This window comes from Podarcis muralis, chromosome 2 (assembly GCF_964188315.1).
Source record: "Podarcis muralis chromosome 2, rPodMur119.hap1.1, whole genome shotgun sequence".
In the NCBI taxonomy this organism is placed as follows: Eukaryota; Metazoa; Chordata; class Lepidosauria; order Squamata; family Lacertidae; genus Podarcis; species Podarcis muralis.
The window spans coordinates 76,249,964-76,270,081 of NC_135656.1; the positions used below are offsets into that span (position 1 = coordinate 76,249,964).

The window sequence follows — 20,118 nt, forward strand, 5'->3', positions numbered from 1 at the left end:
TCATTACCTTTTCATTGTTGACTCATCTTCCATGCAATTACCTCATGAGGAAGCTGGCCTGGCTTATATTTTAACAATTGCTGGATCCAGGGGTTCAGGAATTTAGAATTTTACTGGGTTCAGGAATTTAGAAGCGTCTTGTACCAACAAACTCATAACAATACTAGAACACTAAAACCTAGTAATAAAATGAATCCTTTCTCCTTGTTGATGGGACCATGTTTATCTGAGGCCATTTTAAATCTATACTTTCTAGTGAATGTTTACTCCCTCCACCATATGCTCAAAAGAGCCAACAACTGATCTATGGAAAATTGCAGTCTGGATGAACACACAACAGGGGCTTTGTTTCTATCTTGGGCTTTGTTCGCAACATGAATAGCACAGCACCCTGGTATATGATGATGTCATTGCCATGCTCCAGGGCTTCTTATTTCAAACGTGAAATGAAATTCTTAGACTCACTGAGAATGAAGATTAGATCAATCAGGCTAGACTAAGTAAACCTAGAAAATAAAAATGCTAACTAAATGAAAATGAATGAAAATCTTTCTGCAAGCAATGGCACCCCAAGCACAGAAGTGTCTTGCATGCTGTACTTTCCAAGAGCGGACTGAAGATAGGATAAGACATTGTCCTCACCTTTTCCCCCACTTCCATTTCTGATGTAAAGTAGACTCCTCAGAGAGATTGTTGGACACTTTGATTAGAATGTGTCTGAATTAAAGTGTACAGCATCACACGGAAGAGCTTTGGCTGGGTGCTGCTGCATAGAACATGGCACTGGCCCAGAGAGTGTAACCCAGTACTGTTTTGTGCATGTGCTTCTGTTCCCCAGCAGTACTTGCCCAATCAGTAAAACATATTTTGATCTGGATTATTATTATTTATTAATTGCTGCTCATTTTCTTAATCACAACTCAAGTTTTAACTGGTGCTGTTGAAAATTTAAGGGGGCATTAACTGGATGCTGATGATTTCTCCTGAAATTTTATACACGGCTTTGAAGGGGCAGTTACCCCTTTAAAAATGGCACACAAATCAGGAAATAAAACAACATTGCACATCGTTTTAAGTCACAGTTTGAATTAAATAATGCTTTAAAGCGAATGAGCAATGTGTTGGGGGCAGGCTGCTCAAAAGTCCCTGGGGTGTTCCTGACCCACTCCTTCAGTGTGTCAGAGAAGTCGGCAGTGGCTCTCTTCCTGTTACATGCTCCCCTTTGTTCTTGGCTTGCCATCATGGTTTGTTTAGGAGAGAAACAGTGACAGCCAGTGAGGCGGCACGGGGTAGGGCACTGTTGCACCGCACACTGCATTGGGAAGCTATGAGCCCCCCACCAGCTGCTAGTGGGGGGGAAACAAAGCATGAGTACTGACTTGCTGCAATGGCATGCCAGCCTCTAGTTTGTTTCTTCTGCTGCAGGGGAAAGGAGGGAGCAGGGGGTGAAGCAACTAATAAACATTTTAGCAGTGGTACTTGCAGGCCACACATTATTGAAGTGTTGTGTGCAAACTGGGCCTATAAATCTTCACCTGTAAGATCATTCTATAATTCTATCAGATTTCTGAAAGAGAACCAGCAGGCTGAATATCCTATTGCTTGGGACAGGATAAGTGTGAAATGCCCTATACTAACTTTGCAAGCAGGTTTGATGCTTCAGATATGAGACTGAAATGGACCTGAAACTAGAGCCAGTGAAATGGTGGCATCAAGTCAGATGTTCTGCATCACTACCAGCAAAGAGGAGGAGGAGACTCAGCACTGTTATTTGATGGAAGACCCGCATCTCCTATAACATCCAAAATGTTTTAGCCTCTTTTCAGGCTGTTTATGTCATGTGTAAATATTAATGCAAAACAATGTGGGAGTGAAATCAAATGCACATTCTAGATGATGGCATTACCATCTGGTGAGATTAAGCAAAAACTGATTTTTACATGTGAAATTCATTTATTTATTTTTAATAAGAGGGAAGGCTTAAATGTCTTAGGCAGCATACCTGCTATAAAAGCTCTGTGAGATTATACAATGTTCAGTGGGCAAGACTGAACATTTTCTTGCATGTAAGGAAAACTGAGACATTAGGAGAACCCTTCATGAACTTATATCTATAACCATACATATATTGTCAGAATCTTATAAATTCCAATCAGATATCGCAGTATTGTAGTCTGCTGCTATTCTCCTACTTCACTTGTGTCCTTTATAGCTTGTCATCTTGAATCTTTCTGTTGTGTTTTTTTCCTCTCCCCCCAGTTGCGACATCAAGATTGATTAACCCTAGAAGAGGCTGGTGATGTGACTCCAGTTCCAGTTTATCAACTCATTTCTAAGGATAAATCAGCACTGTGAGTTTTGTAAGATGTTCTCAAAGCATTCTAAATAATCTTTAGCTTATCTATTAAGCTTAAATAATCAAGTTTCATTGCTAGCGAAAAGAAACCAGTCAGGCAAATGAAAATGGTTGGTTCACTATAATCCTGAAAATATTTGGGAGGAAGGTAACACAGCAGTGTGGCAATTGTTCCATAAACTTAGAATTGTAGAGTTGGAAGAGACCTTGAGGGCCATCTAGTCCAGCCCCCTGCAATGCAGGAATCTCAGCTAAAGCATCCATGACAGATGGCCATCCAACCTCTGCTTAAAAACCTCCAAGGAAGGAGAGTTCGCAACCTCCCCAGGGAGACCGATTCACGAGAATTTCAGCTTGCCAAATGGAGTGGCCCACTTTATCTCACCCTGTGTGCTCTTCTGGAGATTCTTCGAACCCCACCCCAAACCAATAAGGAGGCATATGGGGATAGGAGTGGGGAAAGCCCCCTTTGTGCTAGTGGATGTCCTTGCATGTGTTTACATTAGTGGGACCTTTTGACTGAATCCGGCTAAGAATCTCCCTCTTTCTGAGAATGCCGTTCTGTTCTATATTATGAAAAGACTGACACTGTAGGGCTATATGGATGTTCAGTTAGAAACTAATAGTGCCATCCTATACATGTCTACTCAGAAGTAAGTCACTTGCCTTTCCTTGGCTTATTCCTAGAAAAGTAGATATAGGATTTTTTGCAGCTTAACAGCACATATTAATTCATAAGAAAGTCACATTTAATTCAGTGAGGCTTACTCCCAGATCATGGGATTGCAGCAAGAAAGCTTCAATGAACTCAGTGGCACTTTTCAATATACATGCACAGGACCATGTTATAAAAGAAGCACATTTTAACACTTGATACTAGAATTGCATTGATAGTGAATTATTCAAGGGAATATAAAATTAGTAGTTGATCTATCTGCAGTATCCTTCATGGCAGGAATCATTTTCTGGTATTCTGATTGCACCCCCTCCCCGAACAGAATTTAGATTATTTGCATTACACAATCAAGCTCATTTTCAAAGTATTTTGTATGTGCATTTGAGTCTTACTCATTCATATAAGATGCAGAGATTATCTAAATGTTATTTTACATGGAAATGTGTATTGTGTTCTGGTGATGCACTGTTACTTTCCACAACGTGAGCTAAATGACCACATTACCTGCAATTCTCAAACCAACTCACAATGATTTAAATCATATTTCATTAGAGTAAGTGTATTACTTGAATTGCATGCCCTTAGCTATTAAAGTAAAAATATAGTCTTATTGACTGAAATGACAGAGGATCATCAAGAATTCAGGTTTTCAAAAAGTGGGATAAGTAGGAGTGTTACTTACTGGGTATTACATTGACAGTGAACTCCCATGGATGACACACAAGAATGGTAATTATTTCTCCATAGTCCTTATTGCAGAGGCACTTAAGGTTTAATATTTACTTGCATAGAGGACAGTATGATGCATTTTTATATCTCCCATAAGTTCCTTTTAAATTCTATAGCTAGCCGCAGTTCCCAAATTTTATGTGTCTAGATAATGGCCTATATCTTATCAATTTAAAACAGAAGGCATTTTCATATGGTCTATGTCAACCATTTTATTATAATTATTAATTCAGTGCATCATAAGTATGGCCACTTACTCAATCATTCCTATTGCACTGCATTAATCAATTAATATTACACTAATTTGTATTTTGGTGTGTGGTGTAAATTGAAGAGAGACAAAAATGTGATCTTTCAAATATCCTTAGCCATGTTTTAATGTGTTCTTGAAAGTGAGTTCTTTCTAATACTTAAGTAATCAGACATTTAAATGCCTGTCTTTGGAAGATTAAAACACACTGAAATCCTGATCCTATAGATCTTTGCAATAGTCACATACAGAGTTCATCCACACTTCTGGTTGAGCTCTGTACCATAAACTCTTGGTACAGGTCATAGAGGTTTCTCTTTTGTCCCACCACTTTCCCTGGGGAAACCCGCTGTTTAGGATGCTGGCTACGTTGACCGAAAACCCACGCACAAAAAATTATTGCACTGTGAAATGATGTGTTTATTTTGCTTCTCTAGACTTGCCTAATCTCTGCAATGCAAAGTAAAATTAGATTTGCCAGATGTCTGTGCTTCACTCATATAGGACATTGTATTATTTTTCAAATAGTAAAAAGCTAATAGAGCCAGCAACTGTTGCCAGAGTTTGAACCTTGCAGTAGGGCAGCCTATAATGACAAGGGAAGGCTATGCCATGTCATCTCATTTCAATATTGGTAGAAGTCATCAAACTTCACATTCGTTAGCTATTAAAATATATGGATTACCACAATACAGCAGCGCTTCCAGATTCCAGATTGTGTCCATGCCTGCATTTGTATAGCCTGTTTTTCTTCCATCCCACATTGTTCATCTGATTTTTTTTGACATGATTGCCATTTCCACACCACAGCTAGGTGTCACTTACTTTCTTTTTGAGCCTCATTGCTGTGGAACTGTTCACCTTGCTATTACTCTGAAAGCCTCAGGGAAACAGCAGCTTTCTTGTAGGAGATGTGTGATTCACAACAGAAAAGGCTTTTTCCTGTCAATCCATCTTGAGCTAGTACTGAAATGAAAACAAAATCAATGACACGCACCTTGGTATATGCGACTAACTACAACTCCCCACCCGTCACTGTCTATTAAAACCACGTTGGCTATGCATATAATTGCATCTATTGCAGAATGGAGTAATTGTTGGCTAGCTGTGATCATGTAATGTGACTTGGTGCAGGGCACTTACTTACGGTCTTAGGTTCCGAATATTGCAACTCATTTTAACTTGTTCTTTTTTTCTAATTGTGGTAGTGTGATTGAGCATGCCTCTGTGACCCCCCCCCTGAAATTCAGTTGTGTTTGCATCTGAGAGATTGTCCCGCTTTTTACAAAGTACCATATGCCTCAGCTCTGTGGAGCTACATGTCAGGAGACAAGATGCATTCCTGCTCCATAATTGCATAAGCCAGATGAGAGCTTCTGTCCTCAGTTGGGCTCCCAAGCATATTGGAGCAATCCTCATTTACTTTCTGCAGTAGTCCCACAGAACAACTTTCCCCCCCTAAGGCATCAACACTTTCACCACATGCATAAACCAGAGGAACAAGGAAAGCAGATGGAACCCCTACATATCTGTTCCACCCCCCTCCCAGTTCATCCTCAGCCATCCTCTGCTTCCTGCAGGCTACTGGACAACAGCACATCTTGTATAGTGGTTGAGTTAATGGGCTCATCTCTGCTGTTTCTGTCCACATGCCTTTCATCTCTCAGCCCTCCTTCCCTTGCTTCTTCCTGCCTCCCTTTGCCTTAATATCCCGGCCAAATAGAATGAATACACTGCTCACCTTAGTATTTGCCTTCATATTTTGTGTTACAGAGAACAAATCATAGCAAATAAAGTAGCAAGCTGGTAGAAGGCAGAGGCATCTCTCCCTATTCCATCCAGAGATGCTGCCCAAGGTGCTGCAGAAAGGACAGAAATGGGGGTGGGGAGATTGTGCACACAAGTCAAAGCTACCTTAGTATTAAATGTGCAGCTGCATGTTGGCAACTAATTTGTTTTTATTCTTAGGTGGGTTTATGAAATTTCCTGAACCATAAAGAAGGAAGTGGTTCAGAACGACTTCCTTCTTTTTGCATTAATATATCAATATAATCATAGTGTTATTCAGAGCGCCAGTGTGGTGTAGTGGTTAAGAGCGGTGGACTCGTAATCTGGTGAACCGGGTTCGCTTCCCCGCTCCTCCACATGCAGCTGCTGGGTGACCTTGGGCCAGTCACACTTCTCTGAAGTCTCTCAGCCCCACTCACCTCACAGAGTGTTTCTTGTGGGGGAGGAAGGGAAAGGAGATTGTTAGCCGCTTTGAGACTCCTTAGGGTAGTGATAAAGCGGGATATCAAATCCAAACTCTTCTTCTTCTTCTTTCACCTGTACTGTACACATGTTTGCCTTTTGCTCACCATGAGCCAAAGTCTGCAGTCCTTTATTTCATAAGATCTTATTAAAGCTTTTTCATAATACAATAAGATCAAAGAAACGAGTCTAAGCAGAAACAAAATGGAACGAAAAAAGTCCTTTCTCAAATGTAGCTCTTAACCCTTGTCACACACAGAAAGTGGTGGATCCTCCCAGCTCTCACCTGGGAGCTTTCCTTTCTTCTCCCAGTCTCTCGCCCTGGGAGATCTTTGCTTCCCTGCTTTTCATTCAAGGTCCTTCTGCCAACTATCCACTACCTTCATGTGTGTGTAATCCATGGACCCTGGTAACAGACCAGAGGATACCAAATAAAAATTAAAGAAAATAGAAAGAAAAGAAAGAAGAAAAATAAACAGGACTTCCAATTTTCTGTCAGTTACATAAAGGAAATTATTAAAAACATTCACTCTTGGATATTCTAATTTCTGTCAAGCAATATTTCCCCAGTTTTCAGACCAAAAATGTCTCAGATTCATTCACTTTCCATTTCACACAAAAAGTCCAAAACGAATTCTCTAATTATTATCATTAATAAATGTCAGCAATGTTTTTTGTCTAATCAAGCATATCAACTTTGCCTCCAATAACTTCAACAAACCATTCTTCCAATATTAAACAATAATAAATCTTTCCATCTTTGCCCATATAAGCCAGTACAGAAATACATATAGGCATTCAAGGGTTATTATTACTGACCCCCATGTAATGGTAGCTGTGTTGACCCATAAGAATTCCAAAGTCCATATTAGAGACTGCAGTGTTAAGTGGTATGTAAATTTCTGAAATAAATAAAACAAGCAAAGCATAATTGGGAAAACCTTTAAGTGGAGAAAGCCAAATTATTTCCCAGCCTTGGACCCTATTGTCTCATTGAAAAGGAAGCAAAATTAATTTCTGGCTGGGGATAGCAAAACAGTTTGAGCCACCTATGGCTCCAGGTTTGCCAAGGAAGAGCAATATGAGATGCAACATGCCTTACAAAAGAGGGAAGCTATTCTTATTATACAAGCACCTGGCGATAAAACAGTGCAATTAAGTTTTCATTATCAAAGAAATCGAAACACTAGTACTGAAATTTCACTGCTAGCCAATATTCTCATGATGCCCTTATTCAAGGAGAAAACAAGGAAGTACTTTAAAGGAAATGTTAATACTGTGTTGAAAAGGTTCCACACCTGAGAAGCAAATATAAATACAGTGCAGGAGGTGGTTTCTGAATAGAGTACGTGGTTTTTCAGTGTGAATTGTCATTGTGTAAAAAGGATGTGTCAGATCTTGATTTGGGTTACCCTGTAAAATATGAAATGACTTTTCTCTTTGCCCTTGACTGTGTTGTTAAAAGGCAAACACAATCAAAGGTAGAGCACACATAGTGGCATAGGGTGAAAGAATCCCTTGAAATGGCATTGTGCTTCTGTGTATGATGCAAAGAATATATGTATTTTCCCTCCTTTTCTTCAAATATTTGGATCAAAATATTTTCAACTAGATACCAGATACACATTTACATACTATTTAAATTTCATGCCAATTTTCTTATTTAAAAGTATGGAATGGATTTTGGTATGTGAAAACTGAAATGGACCAGAAATGCACTGATCCATCCTTATTTTGCAGTGCATTTAAGTGCTCTCCTGCCCGCCATTCCCCCTTCTCGATAAGCAACAGTGACCTGCCTGCCAGAAAATTAACTAGTATAGTGGCTTTGCCTCACCTTGAGAGAGACTTCTTATTCTTATTCTAAAACTAATGGAGCAAACAACAACAAAAACCCTCAAATCAATCTAGAATGACACTGGAGACATTTTGATCTAGTGGGAGACACCTGCTAAGGGAAGAGGAAAAGAGATTTTTTTGTGGATTCCCCTCCCTGCAACCCCCAGCACCCCAATAATCTGTTTTGAGGGACCCCAACTATGCAGAACAGATTTCTGGATAGGTGTAGGGGAAAGAGGACATCAGCAAAAGTCACTTCCCCACTTCCTCTTTTGGGGATACATCTACTGGAGCATCAGTGCGTGGTGGACTGATTGGACCTCACCCTATATATGCCTAGTTCTGTAGATGTAATTGTAAGATTAGGACTCTAGGGCCCAAAAATTGTGTGCTTTCTACACACTCTGTGGTCCTGGAAACGTGTATGGTTCAGGAAGACAAATATGATGTACTCGGAACAAAAGTTGCTCTTTTGACTTTTCTAAGGGTTATGATAGCTATTTGGGCATATTAACTGTTTCTAAATATTGGCTGTGCTATACGCAATGTTTAATTGCTCTCCTTCTGCCACATTGGATGGCTGTATAACCAACGGTTCTCCCTGTGTGGGAATAGAGCAATAAAAACATAAATGCATTTTTTCTTTCTTTCTTTCTTTCTTTCTTTCTTTCTTTCTTTCTTTCTTTCTTTCTTTCTTTCATTTTCTTTTGAAGACATGCTTTATTGCCAACTCCCATAGTCAGTCCTAATATCACCTGATGCTCAGCATCTACTCCTCAGTATAGGATGTATAGCTGATTTTCAGTACAGTAATGTTGGAAGAATTCAGCCACACTTAGTATAGAGAAGGCGGGCTCTTTATTTTCTGCAGTTGGGGAAAGAATAGTGTGCTAATTATGCGAGACAGACGCTGAAGTATGAATGAATAATTCTGAAGATGAAATGTGGTGTTTTTAATCCCATTAGCTATTAAGAAATATTTCCATCTGGAAAAGATCAGATCTTGATAGGTTTAATATGAATGTTTTTATATTGATTTAACACTTACCAATATTGTGTTTACTGCTGTGCAGTTGTTTACATGTTTCTGAAGCAACTGCTGCACACATTTTTCTGTGTTATGTAGTTGCTCTTTTAATTTTTGCACATTTATTTTTTGTTTGTATACTCGCATTATATACTGCTGCTTATTTAACCGTGTTTTTATAGCTCTTGGATCTGTATAAAGGAAAATAAGCTGAGGCAACTGTGTTAAGATGTCATCACATATTGCTAGTTTGGAATGAGAATTAGAATTTGATCTCATTGATCACCTATGCTCCTTTAACTTCACTTACAATGAACTTACCCCAAATTCAGATTAGTTAATTGGGATTTCTATACCTATACCATCTAGAGCAGGCTTCCTCAGCCTTGGCCCTCAAGATGTTTTGAGACTACAATTCCCATCATCCCTGACCACTGGTCCTGCTAGCTAGGGATCATGAGAATTGTAGGCCAAAAACATTTGGAGGGCTGAGGTTGAGGAAGCCTTATCTAGAGACTTAACCTGTGTAGACAACATCAAGGAGAGCTCCAGTTCTCTGCTTCTGTGCATGTGAAACCTCCAGGATCTGACAAGTAGTCAAAACGCTGCTTTGGTTGAACTTGGTTGGCCTGTCTACCTAGAAGTTGCTTGACTTGCTGGGCCTTGCAAGGAAACATTCTGAATGGCCCCCAATAACTAAGGCCGTGCCTCTCAGGGGTCCCTGGGGCTTTGGATTCAACATCTCCCAAGCCACTGATTTCTTACTTGTACCTGCCCCTCTTCACAGCTTTTACACAGGCTATTGCTATGAGGAAGACTGCTGGAGGTTGCTTTCCATGCTTCTGGATGCAGAAGGTGCCTTCACAGCAGTGGAAGATTATCCTCCACATTATCCTAATACTCTCCAGCAGCACAGACTGGGGGTTAGGTTAGTCTCCATTAAAACCTGAATGGGCAGGAGTTCCAAAGTCATTTCCCGATGACCTGTTTATTGAAAGTGCATCCTGCCTGGTTTGCAGAAGGTTTGTGAGGAAGTCATACAGTGTCCATGGTTGATGGAGCATTTGTTCTGATTTGTGAGGTTATACAACATCATTCCCAGCCATGGTTATCTCACACATTTCCATCCATTTCCCTGTCACTTTCCTTACTTCAAAAAGTTCAGGAGCTTTCTGGAAGCGGGTTTGTTACAGAAGAGCACCAAATCCACTTTAATTGCACAACCTGAATTTGCTGGTATGCAGCTGAATCCTGACTGCAAAATTGCAGCAATCTGAAAGCAGCCTAACTACTATTAATCATTCTATACCTGCTTTTCTGAAATGGTAAAAGTGAGGAGTGGGGAGATACAAAATGTAAAAAATGGAATAATTTTTCTTTTGGTATGCTTTTCAGTATGCTGCAGGAAGGTTAAAAAAGACTGCTGTAAAAAAGAAGGTAGAGACAGAGAAAGTGAGAGATTATGATTTCACTCTTCTCACTGGAAGAATACCTATTCTTTCCTATTTTCTGTGTTTAGATTGGTGCCTAGCAAAATGGATGTTTTACTAGGTTCCTTTCAGATTGCCTCTTTAGTACCTCATTAACCAACAAATGCTTTTGAATATCAGGTCACAGGGATAGTGTTCCTGATGCCCAGCAGCTTCAGTAATTGCAGTTGCTGTACAGCGACTGCAGTGTAGCAGCAGTGGTCCTTTCCATTGTTGAATTGTGATGCCCTTTAAAGGGTATCTGTAGGGTTAATAAGATACTAATACTAACAAGGAAAAAAGGCCAACACATCGCCTCTGTTTCTTAGGGTATTGTCTTGATGAATTGATTGGGGAAGGTTTGCTCATCTTTCAAGACCTTGATTTAAAATTTCAAGTTCAAATTTAATATTTGTTATTTGCAAAAACATCGTCCATATTTGTTTTCTGTTTATGAAAACATATCACTCAGGATGGCTTGCAATATTTAACATTACTGCATTATGCAGTTGTTCCAAAACTGATAGAGTCGAGGCTAATGTCGAAGACATACATAGAAAGGATAGGGAACCATTTTAAATGATATGACCCAAAGTAACAAATAAAGTAAAAAACAGAACCCAACCTGCTGGTGAATTCTAGCTGTGCAGAAACTTGGTGGCCCTCACCATTGATTCTGTCAGTGTCTCCAGCTAAAAAGAATGACCATAGCTGCTTTGGAATCTGGATCTGACAGCAACAGTAAGGATATTGAAAGTGAAAAAATGACCTTTAACGTTGACAATTATACTACTGGCACCATTTGTTAGATCATCTGTTTATTGACTAAGCAACTGAAAACTAAATACACTATTTAAAAATCTCTCTGTTCAAGAACACTGTGAGTGACACCAGCTTTGTGTTTTCTGTGCTTCAGTTGCCAGTATAATAACAGTCACAAGGAAGTAATGACTACTGTGTTTGTTTATATTTCCTATATGACCCATAAGATTTCCGTAGCAACTTACATTGTTGCTTTACTCACCAAACCTCATCCATTCTACTAAGAGATACTAACTTGGCTTCACTAGGTGATGTATTTCCTCAGGTACTGGAGTGCAGCAGGTACCTCCAATTCAAGGGTAATATGGTAATATACATAAAAGAGAGGGGACTTAATGAATGTTTTGTTCCTGGGTTCACACAACTTGGGAAGACATCCAACAAAGAAATAAATCTATAAATGCAAATGTTAAAAAAATAAAATTCACAACACAGCATGGAAAATGACAAAACAGGAGTGTGCTGCATCTTCTCAAGAATAACAAAACAGAAAATAGTCAATAACACCGAGAAACTACTTTCATATACAGCCAACACAGGATGGAAATTATTTTAGCTTACACACTGTTTTAGCATTCATAAAAGAGCAGAATCTGGGGGGTGGGATATAATAAAAAACCTGCTTAGAGTGTTTTGGCCATTGGAGTTACATTTAAGTATACAATACTATTATTTATTTAGTATTGTAGTACTATAATATTTATCATATATTTAGTTAGCAAACAAAATACTTTTGTTTGTTTAAATGTGCTTTTAGTCTACCCTTCCTTGATAACAAGCCCAAGGCTGGGTACAATAGAGTAGAGTAAAACATAAAACAATCCAACAATATGTGTCAGGGTAGATGAAATACAAAACCAGAACAGGGATAATACAGCAATAAAGCAGCCAACCATATGAGAAAACAGATGTATTTGCAACTGACAAGAAAAACTCAATACAGTATCTGAGGGGAGGGCATTCCACAGTCATGGTGCTACAGCAGAGAAGGCCCTTTTATAGGTCACCACAATGGCATGACTACCACGAGGACCTCCCCTGCATGTCTCAACTCTGGGCTGTTTAGGTCCAAGTTGTTTAGAACTTAATATGCTATTAGAAGCACCTTGAGTTAATATACTATTAGAAGCACCTTGACAGGACAATTGTTATATGGTCTTGATAACTGCTCAACAACTGGGCAGCTGAAGCTTTGGGACCATTTTCAAGGGCAGCCCATTAAAATACTTTCTGGGAGTACAGAATACTTTCTGGGAGTACTTTCTGGGAGTGTAGTGGCTAGGCTATTCCTTTCCAGGAACTACTGTAGCCTGAGAAGAAGTGGACGCTTGTAAAAGGCACTCCTGGCAAGCAAGGCACCTTGCACCCCCAGTGACAGTGATGGATCTCTGAGCATCCACAGACTATGAACCTGCTCTTCCAAAGGGATTGCATGCACGACCAAACCCAGGATTGGCACCTAATTCCCAGACCCACAAGGTCTCTGTCTTGTCAGGATTCTGTCTCAGCTTATTGTACCTCATCCAGCCCACCGCAGCATCCAAGCACTTTAGAAGACATCTGAAGGCAGCCCGGTTTAGGGAAGTTTTTAATGACTGATGTTTTAATGTATTTTTAATATTTTGTTGGAAGCTGCCCGGAGTGGCAGGGGAAACCCAGCTAGGTGGGTGGGGTATAAATAATAAATTGTTGTTGTTGTTATCCAGAACTCACACAGCCTCACCTGATTCCAGTGTCCAGAAAAAAATAGAACTGATTTCAGCATGTTGTAGTGGCCTGGGTGGTGTGGCAGAGCCATGGAAAGCACCCCCCTAACCCTGGCGTCACCATAGAAGCAAACTCCTAGGAGCTGTGGGAGCTTTAGCCCCCCCCATAAAATATTTGAGGGGGCCAGGCCTCCCCAAAGTTGATGGACATTGCCATTCAAATGGTATGAGTGCACTGTGTCATGTGATCTATTATGTGGGGCGGGTCATACCTCCCTCCCCAATGTTTTGTTCAAGTTAGCACTCCTGGGCATCACTGTAGCTCATCAGAATGGGGCTGGAATGAGGCAGGGGAGTGGCAACACTGGGGCTGCCCTGACCCTTGAGCCACTATCATATTGATGGCACTGAGCTCCAAAAATTAAGGACACTACCCTAATTTAAAGGTTGTATCCTTGGCAACAAATGCAATCAGATCCAAACAAAACAAGCAATGGTTTCAATGAGAGTGTGTGCTTAACTCTTCAGTAGATAAGAACAGGACTTAACAACGCTTAATATTGGTTGAATTTTGTTCTTTTTCATTGTAACAAAGTCATTACTCATCCTGATGGCAACCACAATAAAAAATATCTGGGTTTTTCTTGTAGTTTGTGAAATGGTTCACAATTGGTTCTAGCCTTAGTGTATAAACAGCAGCTTATGGGGAAGTTTCCCCAGCACATCTGGGTTGTGTGCTAGAAAAATAGGTGACCACTGTCCACGTACTGTGCTCCACACTAGAACAATTCTAATTTGAAAAGTAGTGCATGGAAATGGAGATAATTGCAGGGCCGTTTAGTGAGGGCAGCGTGAAACTTTACTCTCACTTCAGCTTTAAGTGTAACGCTTGATCACATCATGTAGAGAGATGCATTAGTGGCCACTGTATAATCTCAGCAATATGACCAATTGCTGAAGGGATGAATTGTTCCAAAGAACTAGTGCACAGAAATAAAGCCAATAGGCGATGTGTTGGTCTGCAGTACAATCTTCCTGCTGTGATAAAGGGTTCCAGTATTTGATACCAACAGCTCTCACAGTCACCGTCCATGAAAGAAGGTTTATTCCCTCCACCTGCAATGTTTGCAACTGATATTATTCACCCTGGTTAGGAAGGGGAATTTTGTTTTTTTCCCCTAGCTGCTGGGGGGGGGGAGTATTTTTCAAACCTAATTACTATGTTTATAGATATGCTTAATGATCAAATAATCATTTGCTGAAAACTGTAATAGACATGATTAACAAACACGATCTTATTGTACCATATTTCTTTGAGACTTACAATTATATCTCACTTCCTAACCAAAAAGGTAATTCAGCTTGCAATAAAATAGGACAAAATACGTACAAAATAACAATGCAAGAACAAATATAAACAACCACAAAAGCATAAAAAACAATCTTCTCAATACTCAAGTAAAACAGCCAAGACCACAAAAGCCTTAAAGTGGTTTTTTTGGGGGGGGGGAGGGGGGAATAATTGTGTTGCTTGCAATCCTGCAGGTGGGTTTCCTTCTTTTAATTACAGGCATGGCTGGGATGATGGTGGAGTCTCCTTCCTTGGAGGTCTTTAAGCAGAGGCTTGACAACCATATGTCAGGAGTGCTCTGATGGTGTTTCCTGCTTGGCAGGGGGTTGGACTCGATGGCCCTTGTGGTCTATTCCAACGCTATGATTCTATGATTATTTCTACTGGGACTGCAGCACATAGGGAGGTTGGGGTTATCTTTTTCTCTCCCCCCCCCAACCTTTACAAAAAGGGACTGGATGACCCTCAGAGTCCCTCCCAACTCTACAACTCTATGATTCTATACCCTCCCTATAGTGCTGCAGTTAGAAAAAACTCCCATCTGTCACAACTGAAGCTTCCCTGCCTCCTAACCCTGCCATGTCTTTGTGTGTGTGTGTGTATTTTTAACAAGATTGTGGTGGGAGAAGAAATAGTTAAACTTTCCCTTGCAGTGTGGTCCCATTAAAAAATTGCCGCAAAAATTGGTGTCCCCCCCCCCCTTAATTACAATGTGGTTGCAAGTGCTGCATTTAGCGCCACACCTAAATACAGGGAAGCAGGGAACCAACTGAAATTCTCTTAGCAAAGTGTTTCAAAGAGCAGGGGCTGCAATGGAGAAGGTGGAGTCCCCTGTGTTTTGGCCTCTCCTACTGATCTGAAGACATAAGCATGGAGGAGGACACGTTGCTCCTGGTATCCTTTAAAGGGGGGCACTCATTCAACCACAGCTGAGAGGTGGTGGAAATAATACACATTTAGCATTATAGAGAAAGGTATAAAACAGAAGGGGAAGGTCAGTAGGGCCTGCTTACACCCTTTCTGGTAAGGTAAACCAGTCGCGTTGTCCCCCAAACTATCCAATAATTGCTTCCACCGCACCATCTGTAAACCTTTACAACCCCCTGGTGGGGTTAAAGTCTGGGAAGTCAATGCAATTGTTTTCCAAGGTACTCCAAGGCAGCCAGATCCCTTTCAGTTTTCTTGGGAGGGAGAGCTAGTACCTGGCTCCTTGTCTCTCCTAGAAATTAGAGCAACCTGCTTTTCTCTGTCAACCTCACTCCAGTGTCTCAAATGGCTTAGGCTTGGGGTGGATGTGTTCACACTAATCCTGTGAGTTGGCAACAATGCAGAGACACAACTGTTCAATTATATAACATTTATTAAGAATAAGGAAGGCAATGGATGTAATGAAGGGACAGAGCAGAATACTTCCAAAACAAAAGGTGCTCTTTAGCTGGAGTCTACCTGATCCTGAACTAGTTATTTACTAGTCTCTGCTAGATCTCATCATGAGTTCCGGAAGTCCGTTCTTAACCTGAAACTGTTCTTAACCTGATGCACCACTTTAGCTAATGGGGCCTCCTGCTGCTGCCGTGCCGCCGGAGCCCGATTTCTGTTCTCATCCTGAAGCAAAGTTCTTAACCTGAAGGACTATTTCTGGGTTAGCAGAGTCTGTAACCTGAAGCGTATGTAACCTGAAGTGTATGTAACCTGAGGTACCTCTGTACCACAAATGTCATACGTTCAATTCTTAACACATGAAAACCAGAAAGCAACAGTTATTTAGCAGCTCCTTCTTAATGGTTTGAGATGTTCTACAAATCTTTCTGAATGTTTCTAAACATCTAGAGCAGGGGTCAGCAAACTTTTTCAGCAGAGGGCCGGTCCACTGTCCCTCCGACCTTGTGGGGGGCCGGACTATATTTTGAAAAAAAATAATGAACGATTTCCTATGCCCCACAAATAACCCAGAGATGCATTTTTAAATAAAAGGGTACATTCTACGCATGTAAAAACACTCTGATTCCTGGAGCATCCGGATCCTGCCCCTGGGCCTTAGGTTGCCTACCCATGATCTAGAGCTATAGCCCATTGGTAGAGCAGGCTGGTACTATACTTTTTAAAAATTTACTGGGCATACTATAATGATGTATTTTCCCTAGTCTCTATTTAGACACTTATTTACATACAGTATAGGTAGATTCATTTTTTAGACTGTCAATATTTGTGGTATGTTCCAAACTTCCAAGTATATATATATATATATATATATATATATATGCAGGTTTTGGTGTCCTCGGGTGTCTTCCCGTGTAAAAGTTGGGGTGTCTAGGCGACGTTTCGACGAGGTCTCACTCGTCATCTTCAGGCTGGTGCTTTCGGCTTCTTGTTACTGGAACAGAGCAGGATCTCAGTGTTTGAGTTCCTATAAATACTGTTGAGGAGGTGTGGTGTAAAGCCTCCAATGTTCTGGGCCGAGAGGAAGTTCCCAGGCTAGTGTGTCTTTTCTTCTTTTGTTCCTTAATTGCTTGAGGGATATCTTGAGTGATTTCTTGAGTGATATCCTGAGTACCACTTAGGTGGGTCATTAGGTGTGGATTAGTTGCTAAAGCCTTTGTGTCTTGACCTCTTGAACTTTGTGAAGAGTTTTTCTGAGAAGATGGCTGTACTGCACTTAGTTGTGCTCTGGCTTGGCTTCGTGTATAGGGGCGAGCTGTGGTTTTGTGGCCTGTGCCAGCCAGATCTGTGTAGGGATTGCAGGGGGGTGCAGCATCCGGAGGTGCCACCATGGTTTGGCTACTGGATGGTGTCTGTAATTTATCTGTGGAGAGGGTCTGGGTTTGGGTCTGGTGTGGAAGACACCCGAGGACACCAAAACCTGCATTCCTATACCCGTGAAAATCTACGAAAGCAAATATATATATATATATATATATATATATATATATATATGGTGTAAAATAGAGCATTTAATGCAAAATAAAGGTAAAGGGACCCCTGACCATTAGGTCCAGTCGTGGCTGACTCTGGGGTTACGGCGCTCATCTCGCTTCTGGTGTGAGGGAGCCAGCGTACAGCTTCTGGGTCATGTGGCCAGCATGACTAAGCCACTTCTGGCAAACCAGAGCAGTGCACGGAAACGCCGTTTACTTTCCCGCTGGAGCGGTACCGATTTATCTATTTGCACTTTGATGTGCTTTTGAACTGCTAGGTTGGCAGGAGCAGGGACCGAGCAACGGGAGCTCACCCCGTTGTGGGGATTCGAACCGCCGACCTTCTGATCGGCAAGTCCTAGGCTCTGTGGTTTAACCCACAGTGCCACCCTCATCCCTTTATGTAAAATACTCGAGATCAATAATACTTATTCTACACAATACCTTTAAGTGCTGTGTCAGCTGTATAATATACATTAATAGATTATATGTATCGAGTACTGAATGCCACCCCCCACATTGGGCTGTACTCCATTCCCATTAACAAGTGATCCAGCTGCTATATTTCATACTGTCATTATTAGTGGCGTGCTGCCCTCTGTACTGGTTCTTTGCCAGGACAGCATTTCAAATGTTCAGTGATAGCCCCTTTCAGATATTCTTTGCATGTGAATGCTAGGGTACAGTATCGTTGCAGGCTTTGCTCCCAAAATTCATTCTGAGAGGAGCAGTGTCTGTACAGCAGCAGCAACCGTGTAGAGAGGCAGAGCTCTACAACCAGGCTGCTGGTGTTGTTGCAGGGATGGGGAAAAGCAGTAGCAAGTTTGGTGCCCTATGGGCAAAATGGCAAGGCTTCTGGGGCTCCCTCCGGATTGCTTGCCCAGCCCAAACCCTGCAGCCTTTCGTATCAAAGCATTCGAGGCTACTTACTCATGTTATAAGGCTCTTGGGACATGCCAGAAGAAAAACCAGGACATAATCTGTCCCAGGGACTATATGATTGCATCCTTAAATAATCAGATCTGCAAGTTATTTATGTTTGTATAGAGAACAATGAGAGCTAACTAAGCTTTTAGGCACAACCAGAATGAAATCATAGTGAAATGTTAAGCAAAATAATAACTTAATGAGGCAATCCAACCACTATGTCAAAAACTATTATTAATGTCCTTTTGTTTGTTGAACAATACAGAATTTTAATCCCTTGTTCTACAATTAATATTATATAATCATGAAATATAACTTTCTCAGTGAGGAAGAGTCCCACCCTCAGCATCATTTCAGATATTTCATTGAACTAAAATCCTAATGAGGTCTGGACTTTAAGAATATCTTGCAAAACCTAAATTCTAATGAGATGTTTAAATTGAATAACTGTGAAGAATGGCAGTATTCAATAATAATAATAATAATAATAATAATAATAATAATAATGATGATGATGATGATGATGATGTTATAGTACCAACATGTTTTTTATTGTTTAATTTCAGAATGTTCTCTTGAATTTTTAAAACTGGGGCAATCACTGTGAGTAGGGATGGAATTTTCAGAAATTATTGACCTTAACCACCCGAATGATTTCTAATTCTTTTCTCACTCCTTCCTCTCAGTGATAAGTAAATCCACTGCTGGTTCCACTAAAAATACAATTCTCACATAACATATACATTATTATACACATATTATATGAATAATATTATATGAATATTATTAGGAAACACTCCAGGTTTCCTAAAGTAACTGGCACACAACGGGTGCACAACATGTATGTCTTAGTGCACTTACAAAATTATGCCTCAGAAATAGAGTACAGCATGAGGCTTGGCTCCTCTAACCCTAACTGTGAGCTCCACAAGGTAATTTTGAGCAGTTCACAGAGGTTTGTTAGAGTGCTGGACATTTAGTTTTCCTTTTGGAATAAAGTCTGTTAAAACCCATTAAGCCGGTAAAAGCTTTTTGAAAACCCTTATTTTCCATATCTCATGGGCTATAATGCGTGCCCTCCATGCCTGGAAGACAGCAATGGCAATCAAGGGGAACAAATAAAGCCAATGACGTCAATTATAAGGCCAAATTATATGCTCAGTTGGAAGCTCAGAAACATAGGCACCTAAAAGGTAACGAAGGCACTGGGCCAGTTTCCACAGGGTAAGAGTTCCAAGCCTGGGGTGCCATAACAGAGAATGCCCTCTCTCTGCTTTCTTGACTTCACATGACGGGGGAATCCAGAGAAGGGCTTCTGTTGCAAATATTAGGCGATGGGTAGATTGATAAGGGTGCTGTTTTAGGTATGCTGGTTCCCAACCATAGAGGTGCACCCTCCAAACCCTGGGAGCCAGCATGGTGTAGTTGTTAAGAGTGGTGGACTCGTAATCTGGTGAACCGGGTTTGCTTCCCCGCTCCTCCACATGCAGCTGCTGGGTGACCTTGGGCTAGTCACACTTCTCTGAAGTCTCTCAGCCCCACTCACCTCACAGAGGAAGGGAAAGGAGAATGTTAGCCGCTTTGCGGCTCCTTAAGGAGAATGAAAGATGGGATATCAAGTCCAAACTCCTCCTCCTTCATGCAAAGTCTTGAACCACCTGCAGGGATAGGAAACCAGTGTCCTTAACTAAGGGATTGCTTTGCCTGAGCTCTGGCCATTGCCATTGCTATGGCATACTGCGAGGGCAAGGCAGCAGTGAGGTTGGTTTGGTGCAAATGCAGCAGCAGGAGTGCCAGATTG

General features: G+C 40.9%; 1 protein-coding gene across 15 annotated transcripts in view; it reads left to right on the forward strand.

The window, feature by feature from the left end:
- ATP2B2 (ATPase plasma membrane Ca2+ transporting 2) overlaps window positions 1-20,118 on the forward strand; it is a 355,474-nt gene that overhangs the window by 128,811 nt on the left and 206,545 nt on the right. For all 15 annotated transcript variants that reach the window (XR_013391957.1, XM_077924827.1, XM_077924825.1 and 12 more), the window contains exon 3: window positions 2,260-2,351. The gene's annotated coding sequence lies outside the window, so the exon portion shown is untranslated. The remainder of the gene's footprint in view (window positions 1-2,259; window positions 2,352-20,118) is intronic.